The 25,179-nt window shown below is 43.0% G+C and overlaps 1 protein-coding gene across 2 annotated transcripts in view; it reads left to right on the forward strand.

Moving 5' to 3' along the window:
* The first annotated feature begins 3,082 nt into the window (after positions 1 to 3,082).
* SHANK2 (SH3 and multiple ankyrin repeat domains 2) overlaps positions 3,083 to 25,179 on the forward strand; it is a 332,306-nt gene continuing 310,209 nt past the window's right edge. For both annotated transcript variants that reach the window (XM_061999345.1, XM_061999344.1), the window contains exons 1-2: positions 3,083 to 3,173; positions 11,700 to 11,803. The gene's annotated coding sequence lies outside the window, so the exon portion shown is untranslated. The remainder of the gene's footprint in view (positions 3,174 to 11,699; positions 11,804 to 25,179) is intronic.

Raw genomic sequence — 25,179 nt, forward strand, 5'->3', positions numbered from 1 at the left:
CACACAAAGGTTCTGTTTGATTGGAGTTTAAAAAAATCTTGTAATGAGTCTAATAATAAATCTAATGCTGAACTTGCATTCAGAGTTATCAAAATGCACTGAAGCTGGGTCATTAATCTAAAACAACAAGAGGTTAAAAAGTCCTTGAAACTTCGTTTGCTGCAAATAAGAAACATGAGCTTCACCCCACCCAACCCTCTCAGCCTACAAAGTGGTAGTTCTCCAATCCAATAGTTCCCTATACTTCTACAATAAATGGAAAGAAGCTGAGCAGCTGCAGGTAGCCTGGCCCAGATAATGCCTGAGATCAGAGAAACCTTATTTGTAATGGACAAAAGTTGCCTCTTGCTGGCTCAAAGTAGCCCAAAGTGCTGCTGCAGGGTTATGGGCTTTGAGAAGCTTTATGGACAACCATAAAACATTCTAGACTGGTTTAGGAAATGAACAATCAAACATATTCATGAAGGAAAGTTCCCTGAAGCTGCAAAGTTGTGTCCTTTCATATAGAGATTCGCTTTTGCTGTACTTCTTTTCATGTGCTTTTCGAAGGAGAAAACGCTATATACAAAATTTCCTGACATCACATCCCAACTTAACCATGTTTTTCAAACTGGTCATAGTTGGGAGTAGCTTCTTTGTCCCAGTTTTTTGCAGCTCTTACTCAGATGAAGTTCTTGAAGGTCATTGTATTTTTACTTTAAAGGAAAAAACCCTAAAGATCTAGAAACTGAAAAATATATATAATTATAGATAAAGCTTTGGCAGGACTTAAATCATCTGGGTAAAGCTTTAGACATCACAGTTAAAACAATTGGGGGGCATAAATTTGTGCTTTCTTGTTGTCTCCATCAGTATTTACAAAACACTTGAAGGGTACCAATTTTTTCCTGCATCTTTGCCATACTGTAAGACTTTTCATTTGAAATTTGATGAAGATAGTGTGTGTTAATTAGCCACCAGTAAAGATATGGATGCAGAATTCTGCACTTCATGCAGAGCAACAGTCAGCTGATGTAAGTAACTTTCATTTGCACTTCCTATACACTGCTCATTGGATTCACTATTGAGTTTTGAATAACAGCATAAAAAGGAATGAAATACTTTTCACTGGTTTGGGTTTTTGTGGGTTTTTTTAATTCTCCTGTTGTTGCTGTTCACTGATTGCAAGTTTTTAATTGTGAAAGATGCTGTAGATGGAGTTTTTCTTCTTAGCATTGCTGTCCTATTTTTTCCCTTGATATCCCCAGGGGATCTACAATGAGTTTAAGTAAGTCCATTTTTTCTCGACTGACAGAACAAATGTTCAGATGCTTTAAAATTTAAAGAGCAAAATGTAGGCACGGCTAAATCGGTTTAGAAGAGGCAGGAAATTCCCATCCAAATCAAATAGTCTTCCTTTAGTTTGTTTGCTTGCTTGCTTCTGGGTTGGTTTTGTTTGCTTTTAATTTCTTATAACGATGTTACGTTCTGAGAACGAGACATTCCCAATATCCTTCATTATATCTAAAAGGAAAGATGCCCATGTACCCACCAAGATTTGCAACCAGCAGGGAGAGTGATGTGTGAGCTTTGCCAGTGAATGCATCTATGTGCATAAGACCTTTTGCATGAAAATGATGTTCATGGCACGTTGTTTAATGTTTGTTAGTGTTTATGAGGTAACACAGTTGCTCTGTGTATATTAAATAAATGGTCTCCTTTTCAAGGACTTTTCTTGTTTAAAAAGAGCCATTTCAGTGCAAAAAAGTTTTAGAACTATACAAAACAGTCCAGAAAGTTCCAAAGTGTGTTGCCAAAGATAATTCCACCTGTTTTATGTTTTATTTATACTGAAATGGCTTATACAGAAAAGAATATATAGTGAGAGTCATTGTTAAAAGTTCAGTATGGCTTTGTGCCTGAGGTTTGACTCCTTCAAGTAGTCTCAAATCCATACTCTTGAGTGGGGAAACTTGAAATTTGCAGTAAGTGGCATTATTGATTTGAAATTTGTGTCATTTGGGGATAAAAGGAGTCAAAGACATGGAGAATGATGTTTTACTGAGTACTGGTCCTGACTTTGTTGCATCCACCAAGGACTCAAACTATGGTTCTTGTGCCTCCCAGTCCTTTCAGTGGCTTGGCAGTGATCCTAGTTGGAAATTAATGTTTACCCAGGTGAGATGTCAGATACCCAGCTGCGGTTCGCTTGGGGTTACTCTGTCGAGCCGTAACTCCTTCCCCCCCCACCCCTCCTTGGCTACAGGTGCGTGGCGATGTGGAGAGACGACAGCAAGCACAGGTGCACTTGGACGTTGGTTTGCCCGTGTGCTCCCCACCGCATCCGTACCCACATCTCCAGCCAGGATTTTCGGCCAGCGTGACATTTGTGATCCCTCTGCCCACCCAACACTTGCTTCTCCTCGCGGGTCGAGCCTGACACCTTCCGTTCCCCTAAGAAATCATTGTGCCGGTAGAAGTTTCCGACTCCTGGCGTCGGCTGCGATGCTCATCCCTTGTAGCTGCGGGGTTGAGCTGCTGTGTGGCTCTGCAGCCCGGCCAGAGCCTCGGGGCAGGCAGCTGCCCCTGCCCGACGGCGGCCAGCACCTCTGCGCTTAGAGGAAAAGGGAACGTTGGATGCACCCGTCGAGTCGGCGGTGTTGAGCCCCATCCCCGCACCCCTCAGCGCGGGCTGTGCGCTGACAGGCTCAGGCTGGGACGTGGCGGGGGAGATTAAAGAATTAAAGGAAAAAACACCCCAACAAAGCCAGGAAAACTGAATATGCAGGAACCGGCGCTGGCTGAGCTGCCGGACAGCCCCTGGGGCCATGCGGACTGAGCCAGCCCCGCCGCCAATGCAAGTATCCAGCGACGCGTCCCTCGCCCCGTTGCATCCGCGGGGACGAGCGGGGAGCGGCGCCGGTACCGCGGCTCCTCGGCGGGAGCAGCCGGTAAGGAGCGGAGCGGGGCGGGTGCAGGGGCCGGTCCGGCAGCGAGGCGGGAGCTGCCTGCCTGAGCGCGGGGGGCGGCTCCGCAGCCCGTCCCGTCCCCCGCCGCTCTCCCCCTCCCTCCCCTCGCCCCGGGAAACGCGGCCCCGGCCAGCCCGGGCGGAGGTGGCGGCAGCCGGGAGCGAGGGGAGCGTTGTCCCCGCCGCCCCCTCACGGCTTCTCGCCCCGTCCTGCGCTCCGACACAGGTAGGCACTGATGGTGAGGGGAGAGAGGGGGCACGGCCGCCGGGGTATCGGGGGGTATCGCTCTGCCGGAGGCGGTTCCAGGGACCTGTTCTGGCGAAGGACAGATGAAAGGGAGAACTGAGCAAGGGAAGCTCCTGGAAAGAAGTGAAGCCGCGGTGCCCGCAGGCCGGTGCCCCATCAGCCCCTTGACTTGGCGGCAGAGTTTCGTTCGGTCGGCTGGAGGGCAGCCCATGCCCTCGGTGCTGCCTGGGGATGGGACCGGCGGTGCCGCTCGGCTGGAGGGCAGCCCATGCCCTCGGTACTGCCTGGGGATGGGAGCTGCGGTACCGCTCGGCTGGAGGGCAGCCCATGCCCTCGCTGCTGCCTGGGGATGGGACCGGAGGTGCCGCTCGGCTGGAGGGCAGCCCATGCCCTCGGTGCTGCCTGGGGATGGGACCGGCGGTACCGCTCGGCTGGAGGGCAGCCCCTGCCCTCGGTGCTGCCTGGGGATGGGACCGGCGGTGCCGCTCGGCTGGAGGGCAGCCCATGCCCTCGGTGCTGCCTGGGTGTGGGACCGGCGGTGCCGCTCGGCTGGAGGGCAGCCCATACCCTCGCTGCTGCCTGGGGATGGGAGCTGCGGTACCGCTCGGCTGGAGGGCAGCCCATGCCCTCGCTGCTGCCTGGGGATGGGACCGGCGGTGCCGCTCGGCTGGAGGGCAGCCCCTGCCCTCGGTGCTGCCTGGGGATGGGACCGGCGGTGCCGCTCGGCTGGAGGGCAGCCCATGCCCTCGCTGCTGCCTGGGGATGGGACCGGCGGTGCCGCTCGGCTGGAGGGCAGCCCCTGCCCTCGGTGCTGCCTGGGGATGGGACCGGCGGTGCCGCTCGGCTGGAGGGCAGCCCATGCCCTCGGTGCTGCCTGAGGATGACGCGGTGTGTGCTGGGACAGGTCGGGTACAGGCTGGTACCGGGTGGACCCGGCTCTCAGATAGTGGAGGGTGACTGAGGGGAGCGGCTGGTAGGCACTGGGGGTACAAGTGCGTCCTGGCTTTTTGCACAAAAGGAAGAGAGCAGGGAGGCAGAAGTAAGCAAAGAAGTAGGAAATACTAAAACTTCGGTCAAAGAGGAACAACTTTCTGCTTCTTGAGGGCCTCTGGAGTAGTGAAAGCAGTGGGAAAGACAGTCAACTGCTGGTGAGCTGTGGGCATGCTTGGTCCAAAACACCTGTGCCAGTGAGCCTTGCCCTTCAACACAGTAGAATTTACAAAACCTCCCTGAAAGTAAGTGATTGCACCTGTGCATTTAATCTGCTCCTCAAAGTTTTTCCATCCTTGCCTCTTTTCTTTCTCCTTTCCTGTGGTTTTGGCTCTGTTTAACTCCTCTCAGAATAACCTGCCTTGTTGAAATGAGTCTCTGTCAGCAGCGAAAAAAAATACCCCAGGTCTTCACAAACAAATGCTATCTTTGTTTAAAGCTATTTGTGAATCAAGGTTGTGGCTTAACCGTGAAGTAGCATGGCTCTTCTTTCCTTGTGTTAAAAACATGATAACACAGTAGAAAAATCAAAGTCTTGGGAGGTAGCTAGGCTGAAATGCAATTCAGCAGTGTGAGGCTTTAATGTAGGTTTTACAGTACCTCATGTCTCTTGTGGCTAAATATATAATTAGTAATAGACCTTTTTGCAGCTTTTCTGTGGGTTTTTTTGAAGTAGTACTTCAGGGTAGAGATTAAAATTGATAATACTTAAATCTTTTACACTTTATTCCTGGGGTCTTTAGGGTTTTTTTGTGTTTCTTACAGAATGTTATTGGTACACAATGTTATTTCAAAACCTGATGTGTGTTGGTGAATGGATTAGATTTCCTATAGACCTATCTGAATTAGACTTGTGATTGCCTGATTGGCCATGATTGTGAAGAATGAGAATCAATAAATGACATTGTCCTTCCAGTCTCATGTTCTTCTTACAATACATTTGTACCAGCCTGCACAGCGTGGCCTTAATCTGCTTGTCATTGTGGAACAAATAGTAGGAAATAGCATACAGTGGCATTGCACCTGAGGGAGTCAGTGGAGGGAGCAGCAGTGGCTGTTGCCTGGTGTGCCTGGGGCATGGTCTTCAGGCTCAGTAAGGCACTGACGACCATCCCACTTCCCCTCTGCAGTGGGAAACTGGGAACCACATCTAGTGGCTTAGATATAATAGGACACCAAGGAAATGGGCTAAAGTACAGGATCCACCCTTTCCAGGTTTCTCTCCTGTTTAAAAGTTGCAGCTACAGTTAGTGAACTGGAGTGCCTGATGTTGAATCTTTTGATTTTTTGCTGGGTACTACTGTCTGAGTTTTCAGTCTTGGGTAGGGATGTGAGTGAAAGCTGTCAGGTCCTCAGCATCTCTGAAATGTCATGAGTTTGGAATGGGCACCTGTATGCATCTCGTAGCTCCAAGATGCTGAAGTTCCAGCTGTCCTCCTGGATGTCATAGGACATGAACTCTGCCTGTGTCTTCCATAGGAAAAAATCAAGGACTCCACTTAGGCCAAATGTGTTAATCCCTCAGAAATTGAGAGCATAAATCACAAACAGCATAAGGAAACAGATGTTGTCAATGCTCAGTTCCTTCCAGTGGCAGGAGGGGGGGAGCAGGACAGCTGGATCCCAGTTAGGGGAAACGCTCCTGGTCCTGTAAATGTCCTCAAAACCCCTTGCTGAATAGGGGCAGCACTTTTCCCAGTGTGAAGTTTGATGGCCCATATACATATATGAGGTATAAGCACCACACAGGCGTTTGCAGTTCCTGGAGTGTGTGGGACTGTGGCTTTAGCCCTTTAGCATGTGCCTCAGGTTAGGTGCCTGGAGGGTATCTGGGATGCAAGGAAGGCAGAGGGCAGGGAGGCATGATGTTCCTTCTCCAGAACAGCCAAGAGCAGTCCAAAGAGGAGAAAATCAATTATGCAAGAGACTCCAATGGCTTGGTCAAATTTCTGTCTTAAGTTTCATTGGCAGACTTCAGTTTCACTGCTTCTGAGGTCAGACTGTTATGCTGGGGAGTCTGATGAGCCTTCACCGTGTAACAGACCTGGGAGTTTCTAGAGAAGCCCCTCAGAGCCCCTCTGTGACATAGATCTTCCCATCAACCTAGTTTTCTATTGATTACAAAAAAAGTATGCACCCTAGATAATGTGAGCTCCTTCTTAAGGATACTAGAGGCAAGTTATGTATCTTCAGGCTTTAAAATACTCTTTTTGTCGTTGTTGACCTCTGCTTATTTCTCCTGTGTTAGTTATTCACACCTCTTGCATATCTGCAACATCTTGGCTGAAACCTCCAGGAGGATCTTTGCTCTATTTTCTAACTTCTCAACCTTGTCCTAATCAAAAATGTAAATACATGCATAATAATTTGCATGCCATTAACTTCAGAAAAAAACCCCACTGCCATGCTCAAATCAATGGGTTTTGGAATCTAATTTTCTTGCCTGACTGAGAAGTAGCACCTGGAATTCACAAACCAAGAATTCTGGAAATATAAAGTGCTTTCAGCACTGCTGTTGACTTTTTTTCCAGTTCAGCCAGGGAAGAAGAAGAAATTAAAGATATTGTGATGCTGATTTTTCTATCCAGTTTCTCTCTTCAGTCTTTGTACCTCAATGAAAAGCTTCATTGCCTTTTTTTGTTTAAAAATGACCAAACTTAGCCTAGTGTATTCTAACCCTCAGCTTGCCAGCACTGATCTCTTTGTGATCATTTATGAACACAGCATTTAATACATTCCAGGTATTTCATGGAAAGTACCTATACCTGCAGACAAGACCTTGCAGGTTTGGAGGATTACAGGGAAACCAGGAGAAGATAATGTCGTGGGAGCTTGGGTAGCAGTGTAGCAGACCCTGGATTTTGGTTTCCCTAGCACAGAGCTTTGTGTATGAACTGAAAGATCAGACTGTGAGCCTCTGTATGGAGCAATCAGTAGACAAGGATACGACAGAGGCGATTTGCCAGCAGTTTCCACAAGTGTTTTTTGCTTGCTGCCAGAGATGCTGAGAATAAAAATTCTCGGGTCCTCGCATCGTCGTGTAGGTGATTGTCACTGGCAGCTCAGAGATGCTGAGTATGTGTCTTTGACACAGTCATTTTATCTTTAAGAAAAAGCAGATGAGATTTATTTTGTGCTAAAAACCTAGAGTCTGAAATGAGCCCTTGGTATGCATCATTTGCCCAGAGCTCGGGTCTTGTTTTAATAGGCTGCCTTCAAGTCAGTGAGTCGGTAAGCCAGCACGGGGTTACTGTGGATCAGATGCCAAAGCATATAAGAGCCATCCCTACATGAAAGCACTCCCAGTCTTTGAAAGCAGGATTATCAGCAGTACTGCAAATGCTGTGTGTGGCTGGAGTGCATCCGACTGTGGGTTAGAAATGCACGTTCTGGACCCCTTAGGAGCAGAAACAAACAGCAAGTGCCACCGTTATTGATGATTCAATAAAGCAGCTTTAACGTGTCCTTTCTTTTGGGAAGGAGGGGAAAACAGGGTATGACGTTTCTGTTGAGACAAAGTCCTAATTCTAAATGGTGAGATAAAATAGGAGGCAATCTGTGGCTCAGATTTAAGTACAAATCATGTTTGAAAAGGCATTTGGGTTTTCTTTGCCATGACAGGCTTAAAGTGTGGTTCTGGGTGGTGTCTGAGATACAGTAGCTGTATCTCATGCTCAACATTCTTTCTAATACATGTCTGTAGAGAAAATAAACAGTATGTGATAACAAACCTTTCTTTTTGGGCAGCAGCTAAGTTTTTTAGAAAGCAGCTAGGCTACTGAACCTTTTTGATGGAAAGAATCATGGGAGAGCAGCGCACCCGTGTTCTCTCTTGAGCATTTGTTGTTCTTATGTGTAAGGGTCTGTTGTATCATATGGTGAAATGTGCACTGTGCTCAGCAGTGTGAGCGTGCTGAGAGGATTTTGATAGCTATGCATGGTTGAGCAATAGGATGCTTTAATGAGGGGATGCTGAAGGATGCAGTAAGTGTTGTGCCAGGACCTTCTTGGAGGCTCTGGAGACTATGCTATTATAATTAAATAAACTAGGCCAGTGGCTGTTCTCTGTCCCTGAGGCCAAATGGTCTGGGATTTGAGCTCACCTGAGCTCTATTCCTTTCCAAAACAGAGTGGTGGTGACTACACTGTCTGTCAGGGATGGAGCCTGAATTGTACCCATTCACTTTTTCCCCCGGGATCCCAGGGTGAGCAGGCAAAAAACCTGCCAATGAGAGTGCAGCCACATAAACAATCTCTGGCCTATTTGGTTTGCAGCTGTAACTTTCAGGACCCATCTCATCATGCTTCTGAAATCATTGTTGCACTTTCACATAGAAGGAGTTGTCATATTTAATTGATTTAAACCATTGTATTCCCGTGTTTGAGTTATAGATGTCTCTCACTTGGGTTTTGGTACCACTGTAATTCCCATACAGGTGTTCTTCGTTGCCATTTGAGGTTCACACTGAGCACTTGCTATTTGTTTAATTAAACTTTACTGAAAAAATATCAGCAGAGCCAGTAGTTGACAGAATTTGAGAATGGTAATGAGGATGCAGTTGTTCTGGAAATACAGTTCTGGACTAACATCTTTTCAGTTACAAACAGAGGATGTTTACTCTGAGTAAGTTTGGAAAGTGAACCTCAGAAAAAAGCAGTTAGTTAAGTGGCATTTTTTGTGTTCAACACTGAGACTGTGAAGTTATGAAACCAGCAGTTTAAGCTTTAAATTTAATCACCAGAGTATAACAAAGAATATGTTCAATGGTCCTTACTCTGATTATTGAGATGTTCCTCCTTTGATTTGTGTTAACAGTGCAGTATAAATATATTACATCATCCAGCTATTCCACCATCACAAGTTTTACCTAGGGAGGCAAGAGGAGGTTGTGTGGCCTCAATCATTTGTGACTTCTGCAGATAATCTCCCACATTAAGTGTCAGGTAGGGAAATCTGTTTCTGAGTCATTTACAACAGCCAATGGTTGTAATGCCCAGCTGGAGTACTAAGGGGAAAACAGGATAGGTGAGAAAACTGAACAGAGACAAGAGATGTTAAAGGAGCAGAGGTGGAGAGAAGTCACTATGAGCAAAATCTGTCCCAGTGAAGGCGTTGCACTATGTTCATCATATCCAGGTAGAAAGGGTTTGCTGACCTTAACGTGGGACAGATGGGTAAAAACACTCAGCAACAAGAGAAGTGCTAGAAAACATCCTTAAAATGCCAGTTATTTTATCCTGCTAGTACAAGAATCTCTGTTGCTGGTGAAAAACAATGCCTCTGTTTCCCACTCTGTAAGAGATATAAAATTGATTCCCAAATTTGGCTTTGCTTCCTGTACACATGTTGGCTTTCTGGTTGAACTCATATACAGTTTCTTTACTAAGCTGTAAAAGCTGCAGTTAGTTCTGCAGCTGAAAGTCTGTGTTGTGTACTTAGGTGTGAAAGACTCAAAGTTACTCACCCATCTTTGGGAAACTTTTGAAGTGTCCCCTCCCAGAGTTTTTTCAATAAGAAACCTGGAGCAGTCATCTTGGTAGCTTAAGGTGTCACTGATTGTGTTATACACTCCCTCCAATCTAATTTTTAACCAAATGTAGGCTATAATTAGACTAGACATACATTAAAGATGTTGAAATAGGACTTTTCTGGGTACAAAAAGATGCTTTTGTAACGAGCCTCTGCTCAGATCCCATCAGCTTGTTTTAAAAGGAGAGCTGATGGCAGAAGCTGTGATGAGCAGTGGACTTAGTGAATTATGTTGATGTTCCTCATATCTACACTTTGAAAGCAGCTTTTCCAGTGAAAGAGTGATGTGAATAGGCGGTGTCACTGGAAACCACGTCGCATTTCAATTAACAGGCACATTTTCATTACCATTGCTTTGTAATAATAACGTTTTCCCATTTCCCCACAGTTCTCAAGTGTTTTAATGACCACTGTAACACATGGAGATTTTGTTTCAGTTAATCAAAAAAGAGTGCACTCCACCACTTCAATGCCCCTTATGAATTTAGGGAACCAGAGGGACTCCCACCTGAGCCATGATCTGCTGCCACATTGCAGACAGGGAGGAAGAATCAGATGCCTGCTGCTACCCTGTGCCCCCTCTCCAGAGAGAGACTTTCAAAGCTCTCATCTGATGAAAAATGAAGTGTAATAAAACTTGTGCCCCTTGCCAGCCTTTGGGTTACTCCCAGGATACGTCCTTACATCTTCCACTTTAGCAGTAAATTTTAAACTGGCAGGTAACTGACCTGTGGAAATCTTCCCACTAGCTCCTTTAGATCAAGTGCTTTCCAATTAGGTTCCCTTTCCAGCATGCCATCACTGCAGCAAGCTCAGTGTAATTTGGCCCTTAATTTAGCCTAGCATGTGTACACATCTGTAGCCATTATGTCTGAAAATAGATTTTTAAGTGCATTATAAATGACTGTAGCTCCATGAAACATTATGTCTCTCTTAAATGATATCTGTCCAATTAGATAATACTCTCACAGGATGTGACTTTGGTGTAGTATATTGTTATTATACATTAATAAGACTGCAGAATGATGGTACCATCAGTGCAGCAGACTGTACAATTTCTGTCTTCTGCAGGAAAAACCAAGATAGGCTTTTCTGAAGCAAATTATAGCCTGAAAAGCGTAGGCAAGAAGATGATACCCTGTCCTACAACTGATAGTCACGTATCCTTTGTTACTCATTGTCTCCATAGGAATCATAATGAGGAGTGTGACTGCTGTCCAATTATTTTCTCTTCCACTTTATCCTTGGTTGTTTAAAATATATTTTTGCTGTAAGAATCTCTTGTATTAACTCCCAGTTACTGTAGGAGCAACAAAAGCTGATGTGTACCCAAAGACCCAGTTCTGTCTAGTCATTGCACCTCCTCAATCACCTACTGATAGGCTGTTCAGATTAGACCTAAAAAAGTTGAAAAGTATCAAATGAGATGACAATACTTTTTGTAGACATGGCTTGTCTACTGCAGGCAACTGCAGTTTATAAGCATGTAATTCACATTATGATCAGTAAGATGGATCAGCTGTGGGATGTGTCCTGAGAGAAGAGATCTAGATGAGGAGTCAAGCCAAGAGACAGCTTTTTAGGGTTTTTTTTTCACTGCCTGCTAACGTAATGAAGCAGGTTTCCAAGGCCAAATTGTGGCCAGCACTGGATGGCTTACAGGGCTTTGCTGCTTTCAAATACATTTAATTAAAGGTTGATTACCTTCAGTGGTAAACAGAGAATGGAGAGCACATCTTTCCATATGGTTCAGGCATCTCTGCATGGGCAAGTTCCTCTCTCTTGCCTAGGATGATGCTTGGCAGTGATAGGAGACCTGGCTGCTGCATCACACAAAACTCTGACCTCAGAGGGGAGGCTCTGAGGAGCTTCCAGGTGAAAGGCCGGCGACTCTGCACGCTGTCATCTCTAAAACGCACCTGATACATGCTTGGGAAGTCAAGCTCACAGAAATGTAATACTTTTCTCCCATTTCTCACTTCCAGCCCTGGTCCATCTGCTCTGGTCCGTTCGCTCCCCGTTGGAAAGCACGAGGCGAGCGGGAGGGAGGAGCGACCTGGCAGCTGCCACACTCGCGCTGGGACACGAGGTAAGGCCATACCCTGGGGAGAGACCTTGTGTGAGGGAAAAGTGGTTTCAAGATCAGAGCTAAATATCCCTCTTGGCCTTTCGTCCCATGGAAGTCATCTCACGTCTGTGAATGCCGTTTTTCCTCTGTTTTCTTGCCCTCCGCTGTAAGTCTGCAGTCCCCCAGTGCTGTCTTCTGTGTAGTTACAACTGTGTGAGGGATGAGAGCTGGTGACAGAGGTAGTCATCCCTCTCCTCCTGATCTCAGCTTCAAGGTCTCCTGCCACTGCTGGTAGTCACTGCATACCATCTTTACAGTTTGTCCTCTCGTGTCTCCCAGCTTCCCAGGCTGTAGTTGATGTGTTATCTATGCCTTGCAAATACCATGAGCACCAACTGCAAAACTGAGCTAAACCTACCATTTTCCCATCTGATGAAAAAGCATCACAGAAGAGAAACATGCTGCTTTTTTGCTTCCTTTTTTAAATGCTCCTGCTGTGCAAAGCAGAGAGGTGTGCTTCACCTTGCCGTCAGCATAGTGTTTACCTGATAGGCAAGATTACCTCTTAAACAAACGTTGGAAAATGTTACCATGAAAGAAATCAGCTTTTGACAAATTCTACTTTTTACTCTGGCCTTTGCACTTCCACAGTCAGGTCTGAAAAATGTTCCTGTCCCTGTGAATGCCACTTAGCTTGTCACTCATCTGTAAGCTGAATGTGCAGAAGAAAGCGATGGGAAATTTTTAGACTTCAAAACTCATGTGAAACATTGGAGGAACAAAAATGTTTATTTTATGTGCTTTGAAATCCTCAGCTGGTGTCAGCAGCTCTGCTGAAGTCAGTTATTTATGTCCTCTTGGTGCTGACTTCAAAATCACAAGCGTTAGTGCACGGAGCAGGCACTGTGGAGCAGCCTTGAAATGCCACATGAAATACAGTATGTCAGGGTCTCTAAAAGATCCAGCCTACACAAAATAGTCCTAGGTAGTGTTTTGCCTTTTTATGCTTTCTCCTTTTCTCCTTCCTGTGATATCCCAATAATACTGTATTATTTGGTGTTTCTCCTGAGCAGAGTGCTACCTCTCTCACAGCTGTGTGATGAAAGCGCACTGGTTTATATCCTCCAGAGCTGCATCATGCTGTGTCACTGTTTCTTTGGTTTCCAGTGGATTATATTTCTAATCCCAAATGTCTATAACATTCTTGTGTTTGATGGCCATTCTACCTCCCCTTCTATTGAGAACATGATCTTAATTTTTAATGAGTTCCTGAAATCCAAACCTTTCATACCTTTCAAAGACAGAAAAGAGAAAGAGAAGCCTTTTAAAACAGTTCCTCTGAAAACTTAAACATTTCCTTGGAATCTTCTCTACCACTTGTTTGGTACAACTTTCTGTTGATAAAGCTGGGCTAAAACTTTGAGATTACTGTGCAGCTTTCCTCACATGAGGCTTGAGATTGACAAGATGTAAAACTCCATGCAGTCAAACTCATCAAATTACTTTTTGCTTCCCTTTTTGCAAAGCTCTCTTGCTCCCCAAACCAAATGGGCCAAAACTAAGATGCCAATCATGCTGAATGTAGCAGTTTAGCAATGCTCCCAGTTCTTGGTAATGCACCTTTAGCAGAAAATGCCTGATGTCTTCTTTTGTACAGTCTTTGTACAGTTTGTTTGTGCTTACTGTTTTTATTGAGGGACAAAATGATGTTTAGTAGTATATTAATTATATTGATACTTAAGACTCTCTACTTTTTAACCTTAACACACAAACTTTTAAATGTCATCTTTGCCAAGGCATCTGTTCAGCTGGTGACCAGAAGAGTGAACAGAATTACTTGTTTTCTAGACTTTCATTTACCTCCCAGTTGATTAAAAGGTAAGGACTTCAAATTCCCATGTAAATATTGCATCCTTCCCTGAGTAACAAAGAAATCCTGTGATTGTAGAATCAGATTCACAGATGGAAAACACCAAGAAAATAAAGTTCAATATGAAAATGAGCATCAACTAATTTCATTCCTGCTTTAGACTTGCTTTCTACTGAGTCTCTGGAGTCATATCAGTGGGAGAGCTTGGATCACCTTGGGTGCTTCTAGGTGAAATACAAGTTCCTTAATTGTTAGTGGTTGCACTTGATGATCTCAAAGGTCTTTTCCAGCTGCAATGATTCTATGGTTTCCAAAACATCTTGCATTTCAGTGTGCTCAGTCCTTGTGTTTCACTCACAGATTAATTTTATCAGTTTCTCACAAACTATCCAGATGTTGCATTGATAGCTGTGAATACACACAAAAAAATGTGCTCCAGTAGCACCCAGAGGTGTTCAACAGATGGCATTTTATCCTTTTCCATACCCAGACAGCATTGGTTTTTACCTTGAGAGCTATCTGGCTTTAAAATGTAATGTAAAAAAAAATCTCAGCAGTAGTGCTGGAGAAAGCAATCAGTATATACAATGCTTCTGTAATAAAAGATGAGCACAATTTTGTCAGTTCCAACCATGCTAATGTTCTTTCCAAGTGAATGAATGAATCAGTATGAAATCCTTGGCTGTTCTTCTAAATGTGTGATAGTATTCATGTAACCACTGGAGTGAGTTTTTCAGGTAAACATAAACATTGGCTCCAGGTAAGGAGGAATCCAATGCTTTGGATGGTTTTGCTTGATGTATGCCTGATGTTTCTGCCATTTGAAAGCCTGGGAGGCTGCTGCAGTGGATAGCACACCTTGTACTCTACCTGTGTGTAAGGGTTGTTGGCTTAACGCTTATTTTCACTTCAGACATCTCAGGGAGCTTGTAGAGTCTCTGTCACTGCACTCTTGTAAGAACAAGTGGGAGATACCTGTTGGCATATACCTAGGTCTATTTTGTCTTGCTTAGGGGCAGAGAATGCACTAAACATCTTCTTAATGTCTATTTGGCCTTAATTTACCTTGTATTCCATCTGCCTGAAGTGGTCAGCTACAAGCTTGCTGGTAAATAGTTTATGAAGCTGAGAAAATGTTATTGAATTTACTTTTCCTGAAGAAATTTATTCATTGAATGTTGCACACTTTGTTTTCATTTCTCCAAAGTTTTGTGATTAATTCACCTGTGTGTGAGGAAAAACTACAATCACTTGTTCATTACTGTAAAGCATTTTGCTAAAAGGACACATAGCCTTGTCTGGGGTGGTCTTAATTCCTGCTCTAGTTTCTGGATGTAGATCATTTATTTAATGGACTGGCTGCTAATGGGGACACACCTTTAATTCAGCCTTTCTTAAAAAGGGCAGAGTGTGGCAAATCCCTGGCAGCCTCACTGAATTATAATGTTTTCAGAAGAATCACTAAACTAGTTAAGAAATATTTCAGGTGCAGCAATCAGTTGTTTAGTCAGATGAATGCCAACAGGACATCTGCATTCCCTGGATGGAGCTGCCAGAGGTAGATGGAGAGAGTGTTGTTCTTGCCACTTCTGGCAATATACAAAGCTCATAGGAATGCCTTTTCCACCCACTTCTCTCCCATTGCAAAGGTCATCATGATTTCTAAGGTTACAGTAGAATGTATTGCCCCGAGAACTGTTCAGTGAGGTCTCCTAAACAACATCATTCAGGTGGTCTGTCCTCTGTAAAATGCTTAGGTTTCTGTAAAGAGAAAAGAGTGCAGTTGTCTAAGAACATATTGCTTTCAGTTTCTTGAAAAGAAATGTGTTTCAAAACCAGGGAGGGAAATAAAAGTGTGTAAGCAGTCGACAGTTATGTGCATTGGGAACTTCTTTTTGTCTTTAGCTATTGCATCCCAAGCCATAGTAGTGACAATGATCCCGAGGCCAGGCATTAGGTACAAGTGTTTTTATTATATTTAAAGATCAGAGAAGCCTACAGAAGAAGAGCTTCTGCTGACTTAAACATTTACTTTGGCAGAACTCATTTTTATTCCTACTGCCATGGCCCTCAAAAGCTGCAAACGAAGTTAGGTTGATTCAGTAGGATTTTAGAAATGTTTTTATAGCCAAAGAAACATGTAAGTTAGGTTTTAATTTATCTTACCCAGAGCATTGACATCAACTTCACCCCTTGCCAGGAAGAAACCTTTAACCACACTGTGTTTTATTTCTTATTTACTGGATTGCATTCCAAAGTTGCTGTGGAGATTGCTGTTGTCATTGGTGGCCATGTGATAAGGAAAGTGTAGCCCATCAGAGCCTTTGGTAAAAGTTTTCTCCCTTTCTCAACAGAAATTTGACAGGCAGTTCAAAGCAGAGGCTGAAAACATGTTTAGGCCAGGCAAGTATGGGAAGGAGAAAGACAGGGCAGCTATCTCTCAGGGCTGGCGTGGGTAGAGGGAGTAGGACTGAGTGATCCCCTTGCAGAATAGTCCTAGAGATAAATGATGAAGCTGAAAGTCAAACATGATGATCCTTTGAGCTTTCTGGGCTTATTTTGACTTAAGCCATGCAAAGAGAAAGGGTGGTGTGTAGCTACCAGAGCACTTACATTAGACCTGGTTATAGAGTGGCTGTGGCTTCAGTTTGGACAGGAGAAGGCTCAATGGAACTGAACTTTCCATGAATGTGGTGGATGAAGTGTACGTGGAACTCATCCGTTGAGTTCTGCAACATGAGAGCTAAAAAGTGAAAGTTCTACTTGAAATTGGTAGATTGGCTTAAAACAGGTAAAGTGCATTTTTGCACAGTGGATATTGCACTGAGTGGGCTTTGTAGCATGTGACTACCAGGACAAAGCTGCTGAAAAGGTTAAGAGACTTCCTGGGGCAATGCAAAAATGTTTCCAATAATGCAGAGTAGGGCTGGGTTAAACCCAGATAGATTCATGCCATCTGAATACTGCTGAACCAATGAATGTGTCAACCTCAGCCTTGCAATTCTCTGCTTGGTGTGATAAAGAGACCTAGTCAATACTAGCAACAAAGCATTGCCAGCATGACAGTTCTCTCAAAGCATCTGGGAGCTCCAGGAATAAACCTTAGTGCATTGTGGGGAAACTCAGTAACCTTTTAATTGAAAGTGGGACTTCTCCTGAGAATGTTGTATTTTAAGCTGTTCAAAATATTGCTTGCAAATGGAATGATAGATAATGAGCATAAATATCCAGTTTGCTAATTATGATGCTAATAGATCATTAACAACTGATTCTGTTCTCACTGAGTGTTGATACTTAGTTCAGATTGTTTACTATTGTGTTTGTGCTTATTGGTACTAATAAGGCACTCTTGTGATTTGTCCTCTGAAGACGTATCAGAAAAGTACTGCTATAAACATAGTCCTTATTGTTTTCCCTTCAACACTGCTTATTTTCTTCTCTGTTTCCTACAAATAATCAAACAGTTATGAATTCCATGCCTGTAATTTCCGTGCAAGTGTCCTGAGAAATCATCGAATGGTAGGGGTTGGAAGGGACCTTTGAAATCTGTGTTCAGTGACTGTTCTCTATACTCCTTTTGCTCATATTAATTTCATGTGATTTGCCTGTGATTGGTAATTTTCTGATGCTCATAATACCAGTAAGAAAGTATAATAATATGGCTCTGAGTTGAGATGCCATGTACATAGCATCCACTCACCTCACACTGCTGTCAAGGAAGGAGAAGTGGAGGTAGGAGATGGATAAAGAGAGACAGAAGAGACTTGCAACAGAAGGTATGGCCAAACTGGACCACAGCAGATTGGCTCATTGTGGTACCAAAAGAGATTTTGACCAGATAAGATTGGATAGGTTAGATTCATGGTTTTGCTATAATGCTCCTGGTATCTCTCCCAGTGTTGCAGTGTCTTCTGAGCCCTTAATGGACTTTCCCTGCAGGAAAGTGTTCAGTTGCTCTTGGAATATATGCTGAGCTTCAGTGAGCAATGGCACTGTGTACCAGTGAGCTACTCAGCTTTATGGTGTGTTTTCAACTTGTGCAATTCAGTTGCTATTTCCTAGTCCTTTTGTGAGAGGGAATAGGACATACCCAGCTCATTTTTTCCAGGCACTCATAACAGTACATGACTCTCAGTAAACTTTCCCCAGGCTTACAGAGTTGTAATGCTTCCCTCCCTCCATTCTGTGCATGCTAACTGCTTTATATCTTTATTTTCTTGGCCCACTTTCTATATCTTTTCTAGTTCCACCCAAGCTCTTTCAAGGTGGGAGGAAGCAGAGGAAGATAAGGAAAGAATAGGCCCAGGAGCTGCATTTCACATATTTATAATGTGAATGAGTATCTTTTATTTTGGTCTTTATTTCTTTCCTAATATTGCAGTTTTTCTTACAGTGCATAAAACTGCCATTTGCAAAATAATGTCTTGAATGGCAGTAATTAGCTCAATTTCCATTACTGTATGTGTAGAGCTGTTTTTGCCCATGTCACTTCATATTTATCAACTTCAGATTCAATCTACTGTTTTCTTACCCAGTCATCACTTTCTCCTGCTGCTCCCTGCTGCCAGCTTCTTTCCTCCCTTCAGATTCCTCCCAGACTTTGTTGAATGTTATGTTGGAAATACACAGAGGGTGATGTAAGTTTTTCTATTTGATGTAGCTTCATGGACAACTAGTGGTTCTCTCCCTGTAGGAGGTAGGACCCAGAGCTGTGTTTCAGAGGAAGAGAGCTCTTGGGAATCCCCCAGGATAGCTCAGAGAGGTCAGGCTGCTCAGATCTTATACCATGGCTTATTGTCAATAGTGGCTTTTGCAGCTGTTTTGTGCTCTCTTCTTTAACTTATTTCTTCCATATAGCCAGAAAAGCACACTCAGTCACCTAGAGATTAAAGAATTGCTTGATGGAAGCCATATACATCTTTCAGAAAATAAATAGTTTTGCAGTTCACATGCACAAATGTGCACTCCACAGTTCCTCTCCACTTTTTGTCTCAAGTCTGTAGCACACCTTGTAATTGCAGCTGAGGTCAGGGTGACACCATGCAGTTAGCTTTGCTTAACCCCTGACAGACACACACTTTGTATTTTCAGGGAAAGGAAAGGAAGAATTGTTTCTGTCTGAGATGGCATTTGAATCAAAATAATCTGTTTTTCAGGGAAAAGATCATTCAGACAGAGGTTACAACTGCCCTGTGTGTATGAATATTTGAATTCACTTCACAGGCTACATGGCCATGTACTGCTTTGGGGCATATTAACATTTATTCTTTTCTGCATGGAAGGTAAATTCCCCAAATAGTAAATTTGTAGAGCTAGTTTAGTGGTCTGTAGTAGCAGAGTGTCCTTTTATAGCCATATATGACTTTTTGGCCACCTTATTTTTTGGGGGGGATAGATTTCCTTAGTATTACATTGTTTCACAGTGTTTAGGGGTGTGATACAAATTTGTGGAGAACAAAACTGGGTCACATGGACAAGACTAATTAACCTGTATACAGGCAGATAAAACCAGGGAAAGGAACGAGCTATGAATAGAAGAAACACATTACCAAAGGCAGCATGACCCATATTTGAAAGTTAGACCTTTAGTTGTTTTTATACTTTCTCTATTCTAGACAGATCCAAGTTTGTAAAAACTGGAGGCTCTAAATGATGTTTGTGCTAGGAGCAGGGATACAGTGCCAAATAAATCCCCTGTGGAAACAATGGTTGATGTTCTGTGCAGTAGATCTTTACAGGAAAATGCAAATAAACAAATTGATATCTGGTGTAACTCTATTTACTGCAATATGTTACCTGAGCAAGGATTTGATATCTGAAATGCTTTGTTGCTGTTAATAACTTCAGTTCCACTAATCTGCTAAATATCTTTGTGGGCATTCAGAGGAGGGACAATGTTTGTTTTACTTCTCCACAGAACCCAAGACCTGAAATCCAGTACTTTGATAATAAATGGGCCCACTCATCAGATGTAGTTATACACAGCCATGTCTATCTAGGCATGTCACTAGCAAAAAGCCAAGTGAGGCTCACTGGGACAGGGATCAACTGTCCACATGAAGGAGGAGCAACTGTGCAGCGGGGAGACAGACGGGGTTGAAGCTGCCTGCCAGAACTTGGTGCCAGTGCAACAGCCTTGCTGCAGAGAGTAAAACCTATGCCTCACTGACACAGCTGTCCAAAACTCATGTCTTGGTATCAGTAATGGCATGCAAACATGAGTAATGCTGTCAGAGATGGTGTGTTTTCTGAGGGAGGAGTCTGCACAGCGCAGCTGCATCTCAGGGTCACTCGACTAGAGACAGCTGGAGTTAAGTGTCCTTTATATAAAATACCTGCTCCTGGCTTCTTAGGGTTTTCTTTCTCTTATGTAATTGTTTTTTCATGTAAATCACAGTGTATTTTCAGCAAAAGTAAATAAGCATAAACAAAGTTGGTTGATTATTTGTGATCTTCACTGAGCTTTGTGTACATCTGTCAATTTTATTCCCCTTTCTCCTGTCACTTTGTCAGAGATAAAGTGTTTGCCTGGTAACAGTGACTATCCTGGGTATGGTGGGTAGTTAATGAGACTCAGACTTGGTATCTGGGTGTTTTGAACTGGGATTGTGATCTTAATGCATTGCTTGCATATGACTATCCAAAATGTGCAAAGACTTACGAAGTTGTAACTTATGGAAAGCTTTTGTAGCTTTCCATTTGTTGTGCTTCCAGTTTCATTGGACCTTGCTTGTTTGCTCTCTGTACTTGTAAGGGAAAGAAGAGAATCATAGGTGATCTCTAAAGGTCCCTTCCAATCCCTACCATTCTATGATTCTATGATAACCTGGAGTGAAACTATTCATTGAAACATATATATATATATATATAGTTGGTATTGATGCCCAAGATCTGCTTCTGTTCTACATATCTGCCGTGTTAAAGCATATAAACATGTGTTGTAATATGAATGTAACATACATGAGGCTAATCTTGTTGAATGCTCTCCCACATATATGGAGATAATCCCATTTAGGCAGCTCAAAAAATTCCCAGGGATGTTTCCTTTCTTGCTGTACCTGCTTAGGCAATCTCATTCATTGTAAACTGTCCTCACAGCACACTGTGAGAATTGTGTTTTTTTGGGTTTTTGTTTCCTCAACTGGTTCCCTTCCAGCTCACCACATATCACAAGCAAATCCAGACTGGATTAGGAAGTTGTCTCCCAGATCCTGTTGAATCAAGCAATTGCATTTGAGGAGGCAAACTCCCTCCAGAAGCCTATCTGAAATCTGCTACAAGAAAAGGCTCACACACTGCTCATATAAAAGGCACCTGATGGAATGAGAAAATGTACCCCTGATGCTCTGGGAGAAAGTGAATGATTTGTATTTTGTGTGGTTCTCACTTTCTCCTGTTTGTTTTACCTGTAGTTTTCTCAATGCAGAGACTGTGCATCATGAGATGAATTAGGCCTGATGAATCTTCTTGAGATCATGCAACGGCAGCTTTTAACCTTTGTAGCTTGTTGCATGCATGGTGATTTCTTTGCAAAACCCTTAGAACGTTTTAAATTAGCACAGATGTTTTCTTTATTATTTTTATGGCTGTCACAGTATTTTTGGTCAGAAAGGTTCAATCTCCCATGACAGGTTGATCAAATGATTTGAAACGTGTTGCTGCCTTTTCCTTTGCCTTTCTGTTTCCTTTAAATACTGCTGGCATGATGTCAACTAGTTTATTTCTTCTTATAATGGCAAATATTTTTCTTATCCAAATTTTCAACCCAACCTCCTCCAAAATACCAACAATCCTGTCCTCTAACACCAAGCTAAATATGTTGCCAGTAAATGGAACTGCATGGGAATGAATTGACCTGTGTGTTCACACCACTGGAGCTGCAGACAAGATGTGGCAGTTGAATAATTTACATCTGAGCAGGTTGGCTCTCCTTGCACAGTCAGCCAGCCCCAACTCCAATTTCTCCCTCTTTCATTACACCATCTTTCATCTCTCTTCATTTACCAGAGCTCAGCCAGGAAAGTTAATAAGTTTACATCTTTCACTAAAATTCCCGTCTTTAAGAAAGCGATAAAGAAGCCCAGGCTGTAGCTGCCCTCAGTGGCTGCTGATTTATAACTGGGCAAGTAGTCTCCCTCCTGTTGTCAAAACATTTAACAAGTGTGTTTTCACAAGGCAGCAGTGGTTGTTTGGATGGTACACGTCAATAAAATGGAGCCATCTGGACCGCAAATACAGTAGTCTGCTAGTTTGGGTAGATGAAGTCTGTTTCTTCCTCATAGGTAATTGGAACCTGTAGATTTCCTTCATTTCTTGAGAAGATTTGTTTTTGGCCAACAGCTGGTAACATTCACAACCCTTGGAAAGTGCTGAAGTCTGAAAAAACAAGCAGCCTGCTTTTTGGTAGATATGAATGGTAGGTTTTCCTTTGACTTAATGACTCAAAATGCAGTTGCAGGTATAGGTAGAAATTGAGTTCAGGTCATTCTGTGAATCCAGGTTTCAAAATTGCCCACATTCTTGCAGGACCAAAGAGCAGAAATGTTACAGTGCAAAACTGAGGCTTGACTTAATTGAGTTGGACAGATGTGATGAGTTCCATGAAAAATTACATCCAAGGTGAGCACCTTCTGGCTTTTCAAAGGGCTTTTATTATTTATTAGTTATCGTGGATTTTGTAGTACTGGGGAAGTGAAATAATGATAAGCCATGAACTGAGGATGACACGTTTTTCTTTCATCACTGATTGCTTATAATTTGCAGTGATACTTATGGCTTTAATTATAGTGCCATTTCATGTCTAGTTAAGCATAGGAAGGAGGTGTTTTTTCTTTCTATAACTGAACATGATTTTTTTTAGCCTACAACCAGGCAAGAAAAAAGCAGGATCTGATGCTACTCTCTTCAGTTATCATAAACTCAGAGTTTATGCTGTTAGGAATGATATTATTCCTTATATGCTGTGGCTTTCTTAGTAATGAGTCTCCATAAGCTTATGTTTTGGAGTGGAAGTGTTTCATTTTAACAATATTGAACATAAGCATTGAAAAGGCTGGACATAAACTATTAGTAAGACATACAGGTATTTTTGGGGAATGGAAAAGGGTTGTTGACAGTGTGTATTTTACCCTTGATCTTGACTTTAATGTTTAGCCAGAGTATTGCATATGCTGTAGTTGTTTTAGTAGCTAAGGACTCGCCCTTAACAAAGTGCCAGGCGAACAAATTACTTAGTGTAGTCTCTTCCTATTTGAATCCTCCTTAGGTGATGACATGCTCAGAGGCCTCAAGAATCCTCATGGTGTAAGTGAAACCATGCTCTGCTTCAGGTGATTGTCAGTCTTACTGTTTGTAATACAACTGCTATTTAGGTATCTTGCAAACTCTTCTGATCCTGCCTCTTCAGTGTTTTCCCTGAAGGGACCTTTTTAATGAAGGTTAGACTACACTAAGTAATCTGTTAGGGAAGCTGGCAGCCATGAGCAGGATGGTCTGGTTTCATGACTGTCCCACTTTATGAGAGGAGGAGGGAAATCGAGAGAGCTGTTGCCCTGAGGGTTCCTGCTATAGCTCCTGTACTTGGGAAATCTCTGGTGTAAAGCAGCATAATGACACATTGGATTAAAAGTTGTGCAAGAGTGCTTGGGCAGCAGTACTGCCCAGTAGCGTTTTGAGCTTGGGAAGGATTTTTGCCTGTTACTGTGCTTGTCCTATTTAAAGCCTGTGACTATTTGATTTCTGCTTGAAAGAGGTGAATGTTTGTATGACAGACCTGAATTCTGTGTTGGATCAGCTAGCTACATGTTTTGAGAGTGAGGTTTGAAACTTCTCAGATTCTGCTAGATTCATATTTATATCAACTCATTTACTATGAGTTACTACACATTTATTCAGGCTGAACATCAAATATGTAGATTCTGGCTCTTGCTGTCACAAGAAGGTTTTGCTTTATGGCTTTCAAATTCAAGTGGTCATAATCTTCTGGCCAGTAGTGCTCAACTTGTGTTGCCATGGAGTAGAGACTAAGTGTGTCACTGAGCTTCAGGGAGGGAGTTGCATATACTCTCTAACTTTACCCATGAGCTATTCCTTCTGCGTTATGCATGAGTGAGATGTTAAGAGTCTGCAGTTCCCATGCAGGTCAAAACTACTAAGTGAGGTCTACCAACTATTTAATTTGCCAAGTATTTTGGAAACAGATTTAATAAGAGCCAGTGAAATCAAGTCAGCTGTAATGGAGGTCCAGGTAGAGTCATGAATATTGCACAAAAGTGGAAAAGGGAGTAGAGCCCTTGTTCAGTCCTCTGCTGTTGCATGGTCCAGGCAGAATCTGCCATGGAAGCAACCTGGGTCAGTGAGGGGACCCTGAACACGCCTCAGATAGGTGGGATCATGTCTTGCTCATGACTTTTCACCTTGCCTTCCTTCCTTCTCTGAGTCCAGGGAGTTGGAAGAAGCTGACTAGAGCCTGGCTGGGAAGCTGTGGCTGAGGGATCTCTTCTGTAGACTGCTTTGCACTTGGATGGAACATCCCTGGTTTTATGCTCGCTTGTGTCATTTTGGCTTACTCTGTTGCTCAAATTCTTGATGCTGCCTTTTTTGCCTGTCTGTTATGTGTCTTTGGAAAGGCAGTGTGTAGGACTGTGGAGATTCTCTGTTTCTTTAGGGTGTATGAAATTATCAGTGTGTATTTACATTGTCTATGTTTGGACACAGTTTAAATCTTGGAGGGTTTTTTTTTGCTGCTGCCATAAGCAATGAATAATCTGAAGCTGCAAAGCATCTGACATTTTTGAAGACCATTCTCTGCTACCACCACACAATATACAAGCATTTAAGCCATAATGATTAGACTGCTCAGGAAAAAAAAGATTAGAGTAGTGGAGCATAGCAAAAAACCAAGAGTCTCAAATATGGGAATTCATTTCAGTAAGTGTTCAAGCAGCTGTAGGCTTCATATTTAGTTCTAAAATGGTCCATGTTGAGTTCTTTCTGTTCTGAATTTTAAATGGATGCCCAAATATGGTCTCTCTTGATAACAATTTTTCCACTTCCCAGTTCTGTCCACATTTTAACCTTGTGAACAGACCAACTTTCTTTGCTCTGGCTTTGTATAATAGCAGAATTAGATGACAGTAATCTCTCAAAAATCTCAGATAGCTCTTCCCTTGCTAAATTCATTGTTCAGCTTGTTGCTTTGTTCTTTGCTGAGCTGGAATCAAATCAGGTTTACTTACTCTCTCACAAGCAGCATTTCATGTATGTATGTGTCTGAGTTGAAAGTCTTGGTCCTGGTATTTACCTCAGTATTTGAGTTCTCAGTTTAACAGGGGAAACCAATGCAGAACTCAGTGGATGTGTTTGAGGTATCGTAGTACTAAAGACATTTGGAGGTTTCTGAGTATTATGAAGCTAATGGGCTGCCTGGAGCTTTACACTGCTAAGTGTCTTCAACTCTCTAAATTATATGAGTATCCTGTTAACAAAAAACCTGCTTTAGTGATTTTTTTTACTAAAATAGGTAGTG

This window comes from Colius striatus, chromosome 7, assembly GCF_028858725.1.
Source record: "Colius striatus isolate bColStr4 chromosome 7, bColStr4.1.hap1, whole genome shotgun sequence".
NCBI classification, from domain to species: domain Eukaryota; kingdom Metazoa; phylum Chordata; class Aves; order Coliiformes; family Coliidae; genus Colius; species Colius striatus.